The sequence below is a fragment of the Priapulus caudatus genome, unplaced genomic scaffold (genome assembly GCF_000485595.1).
Source record: "Priapulus caudatus unplaced genomic scaffold, Priapulus_caudatus-5.0.1 Scaffold5140, whole genome shotgun sequence".
Classification (NCBI taxonomy): Eukaryota; Metazoa; Priapulida; class Priapulimorpha; order Priapulimorphida; family Priapulidae; genus Priapulus; species Priapulus caudatus.
In genome coordinates, this window is record NW_014582201.1 from 1 (window position 1) to 8,435 (window position 8,435).

At 37.7% G+C, this 8,435-nt stretch overlaps 2 long non-coding RNA genes across 2 annotated transcripts; both read left to right on the top strand.

Annotated features, from left to right (window-relative positions):
• The first annotated feature begins 53 nt into the window (after positions 1-53).
• Positions 54-7,552, top strand: LOC106819920. Its single transcript, XR_001395521.1, has 4 exons — positions 54-212; positions 1,540-1,669; positions 2,999-3,072; positions 6,863-7,552. It is a non-coding gene; the product is annotated as an uncharacterized LOC106819920 (long non-coding RNA).
• On the top strand, positions 6,277-6,856 carry LOC106819921. The gene is made up of 3 exons (XR_001395522.1): positions 6,277-6,290; positions 6,336-6,380; positions 6,426-6,856. It is a non-coding gene; the product is annotated as an uncharacterized LOC106819921 (long non-coding RNA).
• Positions 7,553-8,435: the final 883 nt, after the last annotated feature.

Below are 8,435 nucleotides of genomic sequence, written 5' to 3' on the forward strand. Positions count from 1 at the left end.
ATAATTATGATATATATAATTGATGACGTCTTATTCGACTATAATACGTTATCCTAGCTCTAGAACTATAGCCCTTGCGCTCCGCCGCAGGGCCATAGTTCTAGAGCTACGTTTATTTTAGCTATTGCGACGACTCCTCCGGCTCCTCAGTGTATGCTGTTCGGCCCGTCCTTCGAAGTCCTGTACCAAGCTCGTGGCCGAAGATCGACTCGGTGGGTGGCGCTTGATGGATCCCTCGAAGTGCTCTCGAGCTTGTGGTCGAAGATTGACGCATTTTCTCATTGGATCGAGGCTGCTTATATATGAGCCCGCGGTGACGTAGGCTGCTGATCGACTTCATGGCCTCACCCTTGTCACGTGCTCAGGTGCTGCATGGGCCGTGTCAGCCCCTTGCCTGGCACGCTACACTGGAAGAACGTGTTTGCACCCCCCCCCCCGTACATAAATTCAGAAGCGAATGAATTGTTTCTACTAAAATGATTGTTGTAGTCAGAATGACGGCATACTGTACTAAGTGCCTGCAAACACCAGTCTCGCTGCGTATTCATTTTTTAAATTCTGGGGAGGCCCCTAGTACCCCCCCCCCACCAGTTTTCCAGACCCCCCTTCCTTGAACTTGAAGTCTGGATCTGCCGCTGAGACTATAATGCAGATCGTGAATGATGTCCAAGTGTTTTTGCATGTTTCACGCTTGCATTTTCGATTTTCAAATTATGTAAAATGTGATAAATTATGGCATGATATCCTTCAGGTAAAGACAGTACTGTAGCTATTTGCTCATATAATGCAATAAAAAAAATGTAGTACTCGCTAACACAACTGAAACACACCGCTCGAGAGGCCCGGTGTTTTGGCCCAATAGTTACTGGCCCTCCAAATAATTTGCTGGCATATGCCAGTTGGGGAGTTGGCCGGTGCTAATTAATTTTGTTCCCTTAATGTTTATTCCTAAATTGATCTTATAAAGTTCCCTTATATATATTATATTGACAAAGCAAGTTAACTTGGTCATGTATCTTGCCAAGGAATCACTGTTACAGTAATAGGCAAAAACATAGATAATCAATAATATTTTGATAGTAAATACATTTTACAAATTATGAATTTATTATTAAAGTGTTCCAACTGCCTGTGGCTCAGGGCATGAGAAGTATGACACAGTATGCAGAATTATGTACAAAAGATTATAATTACAAAATAAGACAATGCTACATGGCCATGTGAAGTCTCATGCACTCGGCTGCTTTGGCCGAGTGCTTTTAATTAACCTTTCTCTCGTGTCTCGAATGACAAAGTGTTTTATGAGGTATATAGTACATGGCCAGGCATTGTTTATTTGTTTTATGATATAAATGCATGGTCCCATGAGAAAGGGAAAAGAGACCAAAACAACAAATTCGCAGTTTAGTTTCACTTGGGTCGGTAGTTGTTTATGACATCTCTATGAAACATCGGTTTTCCTCTTCTCAGCGACCGTTTCAGGTACTTCAAAAAGAATCTCGTTTGGTAACGGGTTTTCCTGGAAACTTGTTGTTTTAGTGAAGCAAGACCCAAGCTGACGAGCCACTGGCTCAATTTCATCCACGCTCACGGTGTAATATTCGATCACGGCTTTGTTCTCTCCGAGCCTGAACCCCCGTGCCCGACCCGCCCCCCAACAGGTACCATCGTATGTATATTACAAATAATAATTTCACGTGCACAGTGGTCTAGACACATACTGTATGGTCTTACTGCAACCAACTCTGAGATTTCTTCTAATATCAACAGATATAAAAGTTCTGCAAAAGTCCAAAACATACACGATAACTAAAATGTTGGAATTACTAATCAGATGCTACATTACTACTGTTAACAAATAAAATCGCCTCTCGAACTGATTTGTCTTTCATTACTATAATACTGTCACACCTACCGCGTGATTGCGTGATCGAAGGGAGGTGGTAGGTGTGACGGGTATAAACGTTACTAACCTTTATAACGTTAACAATTTCTTATCATTTTTTTTTCTTACTGGCAGTCATGTCTCAAAATATTATGTTAATTGCTGATAAAACAAAACAAGCTGTCTCAATTAGATGTCTAATACACACAGAATAACGTAGCTTGTAAATTTTCTATTCTTAGTTGAGTTTGCTCAGTCAATGGTTTTTCCATTCTTTGACTGCTGTGAAGACATTCCCGGCATAACCAAACAGACAAATCCTCTGGCTCCTCCACAATCATTGCACACTCCCTGAAATTGATTTAAATTTATTATTATATTTTTATTTATATATGCACTCTGTGCTTTGAAAGGTTTTTTTTAAACTATATGATATTCAAATGAATTATAATAATTTATTAATTACCAATCAAAACAGTTGTTGCATTCATCGCACTCAATCATATTAATTTCTCTGCACTTTTTACACTGGTGGCATGTCCAGTCTTCATCTCCTACCAAGACTAGAAAAACAAATTAGAAGGATTAATATTTATTTACTAATTCTAGCATTTACAGTAACATAATTGTGACAAATTATAATATAATTGAAAAATGTAAATATATATATATATATATAGTATATATATATATATATATATATATATATATATATTATAGTATAGAAGAAAATAGAGAATTCAACATACATTTTCCAATATTTTCTTTCTCTTCACTAGTTGGTCTTGCTAATCTCACATTACATGCCCTCTTCCTCTTTTTTTTGGTTGAGTAAAAGCTTCTTTGTGTTGTCTGCTTCTTGTTACTTGGGACATTAACTTTAGGATGAATCTGCGATAGATTGCCGGGGTTCTGTAGCATGACTGGAAAAGATTCTGTTTCGATGAATCCTTTGTTTAGTTCTTGTAAGGCTCCTTGTGTTGTTGCAGTTACTTATCTGGTAATTAACCCAAGTAGCCTAGACGTTATTTTCTTTTAATAAGTCTAGATCACCTGTTTCGAATTTGTGTGTTTTACATCCAGCATAATCATTTGGATTTCGTTTCTGTTCAGAATCCATAGTCTTGTTCATCCTTTCGGTGGTTTCATCATCAGTAGAGTGTTGTTGTCATTGTTCTGCCAACAAGGTGTGTATGCTTGCATATTGTAGATTTGATTAAGCTATCTGGACAGTTGCAAGAAAATGTGTGACACATATTATACCTCCAGGCAGTCGGAGCACTTGAGAGAACATTACTGTCTTTACAGTTTCCAGCACTTTTGTAACGATGTACTCCCTCTTCTTATCTTTGGAAACTACACCCCATTTTCCCACAGCTAACTGATTGACACACTGTTCGTCCCATTTCCATGCTTCTCTGTGCCTTTCGTGGATCATCTTGATTCTGGCTGTAGGCTTCCTTTTGTTAGCTTAATCATTCTTCAAATTTTTTGTCTCTCATATATTTTAAAAGGTTAAACAACAATTGTCCACCCGCTTATTGACGTTTCCATCATGTAAAGTTGCTTAAAACTCGGTGAAATGCCTCGAGAAACATGTTGGTATTGATCCTAGCCAAGTCTATTAAAAAAAGCCCATTCATATTTCCTTGTACCCATTCAGTTGGAAGTAGTGCCGAATTCTTGTGTTTTGGATTTCCTACTAGTAAATTTACTATTTTCTTTAAGTTGATATTCAAATACTTCCTGGTCCGTCTCTTCCATAATTACCCGAAGCATTTATAGGTATCAGCTTCTTCATACATGTCCTTGATTTTAGTCCTTAATTTTGCCTCCATGCTTTGTCACATGCCATGTGCATATTAATTTTGTTGACGATTTTTCATGACACCTACCCCAAGCATTGAAGTACTGGTTGGCAGTGTCAGACATGAACCATTGCGAGACAATGGTGCCGCAATTCATTTTGATCATCTCGAAAAAATATTCATAGTATTTGTGTCCTCGTGATTTTGAGAGACACCAGGCCACAGGGATACCAGAGCCAAACTCGTCTACTATCAGCAGCGATGTTAATAAAAAATCATATGCCGTGGTTCCATGTGTGGAGTCGGCACAAAACACCTTTTATTACCAAAACTATTAAGTAAATTCTTTTGGAACGCTTTGGACAATTATAACAAAAGTCGTTCTTTGTCCAGAGGCATATCTGACTCTTCCCCCTTGCATTTTTGTAGAAGAGAATAGGATTTGTCTCTGACTTTTCCCATTCTGTTATCCATGCATCACACTTTCCTGATCATTCGAATGTCTCTGTATGTCTTTCAGCCCAAATGCTTGTGTATATTATGTATATCCTTCCTGTCTAAAATAACTGTTCTACTGAGATCTTCCTCCATTGAATGCCATCTCTAACCCCATTTAAAATAGCATCAAAAGAACGCCTTGTTTTAGCTTTGCAGCTATCTCTTCACGCTTGCTTTTTGCTAATCTAAGGTGCTGTATGTCGCTTGTGTGACCTTGATGGGTCAAACAAATCTCAACTTGAACTTGGCCCATGGCAAAGTGTGTTTTTCATTGTGGCGGTACAATTTTCCTGCATCTTTACTGGAACTAAATAAAAATTAATAACCATTAATTGAAGCTCAACCTGGGATGTTCATTTCACACCCCTAAAATATATCCCAAATATCCATATTGACTATATTACATGGCGCACAGATTCGTATTTGAATTTACCTCGTGTCAATAATATATCACGACTAAGCGCAGCGAACAAGTGAGAGATGTTTAACATCAGTCGTGAAGATAAATTTGTATCTCCAGCTCCCATGTAGCCATGTAATGTTTTATTTAATATATAGATGTCGATGAAAATATATGCAATGTTGACAGTATAACCCAAACTTTTAATCAGAGGTGGTCATGCACAGTTCATGATATTTGCACATTTTAGGAACGTGAAATCCTGATATTTCATCAATATCTATATTGAATAATAAACTGTCAATTATACAATGTAAATAGAATCCTCCCTGACACACACAGTATAAAAATGCCCGTGATTTAAGTTTTATTTAAATCCCTGATCAAGATGTTGAAAATTTTATCTGCACATGTCAAGTTTCGTAACCTGAACAAGTTGTCACTGGGTTTAAATGGCAATTAAAGACTACATAATTTAAAAAAGATTAATATAGATATTTTTTCTCTTAATAAACATGGAGTACATATATACCTTGAGATTTGTTACATCTATTTCCTTCACCAGTTTTCTGATATTGGCCACTCCTGTTGCACTGATAATATTCAATTTCTCCAAGCTTTTCACAGTTTTTGATGCCAGTCTTTTAATAAAACTGCAATTTTCTCTCTTCTCTACTTCTCTTTCCATGTGTCAAATTCTACAACCACACAATAATGATAAACGTTTTGGTTTTTATTATTAACTAAAGATTGAAATACGTTATTTAAAAATCTGTACCAGAAATCAATAACTTAAATTACTGGAAATTTGTACTGGTTTAATTTATGTAAAAGAAATAATATTTACCTGTGCAATTACCAAACGAACTGATTTCAATCCCTGAAGATGACACTATGCTCTTTGGTCTGGTGGTTACGAAGATCAAGCATCCGTCTGAAGCATTGTCCACAATGTTCACAGTTACAATTACCCATGGCATTCATGCCACTCAGTTCATTATCATGTTTTCTCTAATATGTCGCTTTAGGGTTGTATGTTCTTTCAAATATCTGCTGACAGTGATTGCAAACATACTGTTCTCTTTTTTTTTCAATGTAAACAGTTAGGTTTGTAGTAACATCATCCGGTTGGTCGAGGTCTGTGACAGGTAGGTTTGTAGGAACATCATCAGGTTGGTCGAGGTCTGTGACAGGTAGGTTTGTAGGAACATCATCAGGTTGGTCGAGGTCTGTGACAGGTAGGTTTGTAGGGAACATCATCAGGTTGGTCGAGTCTTGAGCAGGTGATGTTTGTAGGAACATCAATACCAGGTGGTCGAGTCTTGAGGCAGGTAGGCTTGTAAGGAACATCATGCAGGTTGGATTCGAGGTCTGTGACAGGTAGGTTTGTAGGAACATCATCAGGTGGTCGAGGTCTGTGACAGGTAGGTTTGTAGGGAACATATCCGGTTGGTCGGGTCTGTGACAGGTAGGTTTTGTAGAACATCATCAGGTTTGGTCGAGGTCCTGTGACAGGTATGTTTGTAGGAAGCATAATCACCCGGTTGGTCGAGGCTGTGACAGGTAGGCTTGTAGGAAACATCAATCAGGTTGGTCGAGGTCTTGACAGGTAGGTTTGTAGGAACATCATCAGGTTGGTCGAGGTCTGTGACAGGTAGGCTTGTAGGAACATCATCAGGTTGGTCGAGGTCTGTGACAGGTAGGCTTGTAGGAACATCATCAGGTTGTCGAGTGCTGTGAACAGGTAGGTTTGTAGGAACATCATCAGGTTGGTCGAGGTCTGTGACAGGTAGGTTTGTAGGAACATCATCAGGTTGGTCGAGGTCTGTGACAGGTAGGTTTGTAGCTGGCACAATGTACTTAACATTTACCTTTCCTTCTGCTATCCAGGCAGCAATTACTCGTCTCAGATATTGGGAGAATTGGTAGGAGTTTTGAGATACATGTTTGCAGTCTTAGTTGCATCAGTGTGCCTTTAATGGAAACAAAAATACAATGGAATAAGGAACATGGCTTTTATACTGTACTGGTGGGGAAGACAATTACTTGCATGTGTGAAAGACCTGAAAGTGATGGCAATTTTTGGATTTTGATAAAGCAACAATATATATATATGAAATTTTATATATTGTACACATATTCAGTAATTTTGTGAAAACTTGGTATTCTTTCAGTTTTAAGAACTACAGTATTGTCAATTCAATCTTATATACAGTAAGTTAGTGTTTAAAACTAGTAATAAGTATTGTTGAATATTTACCTTGCTACCAGATATCAAAGAATTCAGGATTGTGGCAAGACACAGCAGCCATGGCCATAGCAACTGTCCACATATGCTGCCACAGGTCTGTAGTGGAAAATATGTAGAGCAAGTCTCAGAACACTTGTGAGCAGATCCTGGTGAGTGGGTAGAAGGATCATGACACGCATGCAGCCTGTACTGATTGAAAGCTGAGTCACCATAGATGGCCTTGATGAAGCGCTTTATCCTGTCGACCAGGCATGTGGAAATGTCCCAACCAGTGAGTCACCATAGAAGATGCATTTATTTTGCATGTTGACATGGCACATCGTCCAGTGAAATCCTGGTTGTGCGTCTCTCCCAAGGTAAACCTGGCCGTTCTCATGTCCTACGTTTACAAGAAACGCCAGGGATTTGGGCATTTTACCTCTTGAGAGGATTCTCCTATGTACCATTCTTTCAATGTTAGTAATGTTGTTTATGTATGCGCAAAATACTTGTTCCTGTTCATTGTTTAACTTGTTGACTAACCATGTCATATGGTCATCAGAGAGCCAACGATTACCACAAACCTTTGAAAGTTCTCCTGCTGTCATGTTGAAGTTCTCGAGAATAGCATCGTATCTCTCTGAGTATAGCAGCTCCTGGAACTGCTTTAGACTATCAACTGGAGGATACTCAAGAACAGTTGGTGGTGGTGAAATGGTCTTCTGAAACCAGTTTAAACCTCTTGCTCACAGCTTGCTTATTGGTCGAGCACGGTGTAAGTTTTAGCATCTGTTGCACAGTGTTGTCATCGAAGGCACCCATAGAACATTGTATAAAGTAATTTCCATTTCCATCTCTCCTATGGTAGGGCATATATATATATATATATATAATTATAATAATAATAATAATAATAATAAATAATAATAATAATAATAATAATTATAATATATATATATATATATATATATATATATGTATATATATTCATCTTATACAACTAACATTCACACAGGGTATCTCAAATATATTGAGGTATCGCTCATATATTGGCTATGCAATCATAGGTCATGCAGTAACAAAATCCCCAGAGTGAAATAAAAATAAGTCCTTATAGTACATGTCTTCTTAATTATAGTGTCTTTATACAATGGATAATGTACAAGCCTAGTTCAACACCCCAGATTAGTGTAGCACATATGCGAAAACATATTTCGGGGGTCCCAAACTATCCTTGATCCGCCGTGGCCTTACTATTAGCCTACGTACTATTATAGCCGTGTATTACTATTAGCCTACGAGCAATAGGCTCAAAATTCACAAAGATTATAGCTAAGACATGTGTCTATATATATATAACAGCTAGAATTTATAGAAATGTAACTCAAATCGTTCGCGCCATATTCATACCATAGTATAGTTAGTATCATAACTAGTCTATATCATATATGGTAAGCAAGCATGGTCTGTTCTAACTATACTATGGTATGAATATGGCGCGAACAATTTGAGTTACATTTCTATAAATTCTAGCTGTTATATATATAGACACATGTCTTAGCTATAATCTTTGTGAATTTTGAGTGTTCTCTTTTTTTTTCAATGTAAACAGTT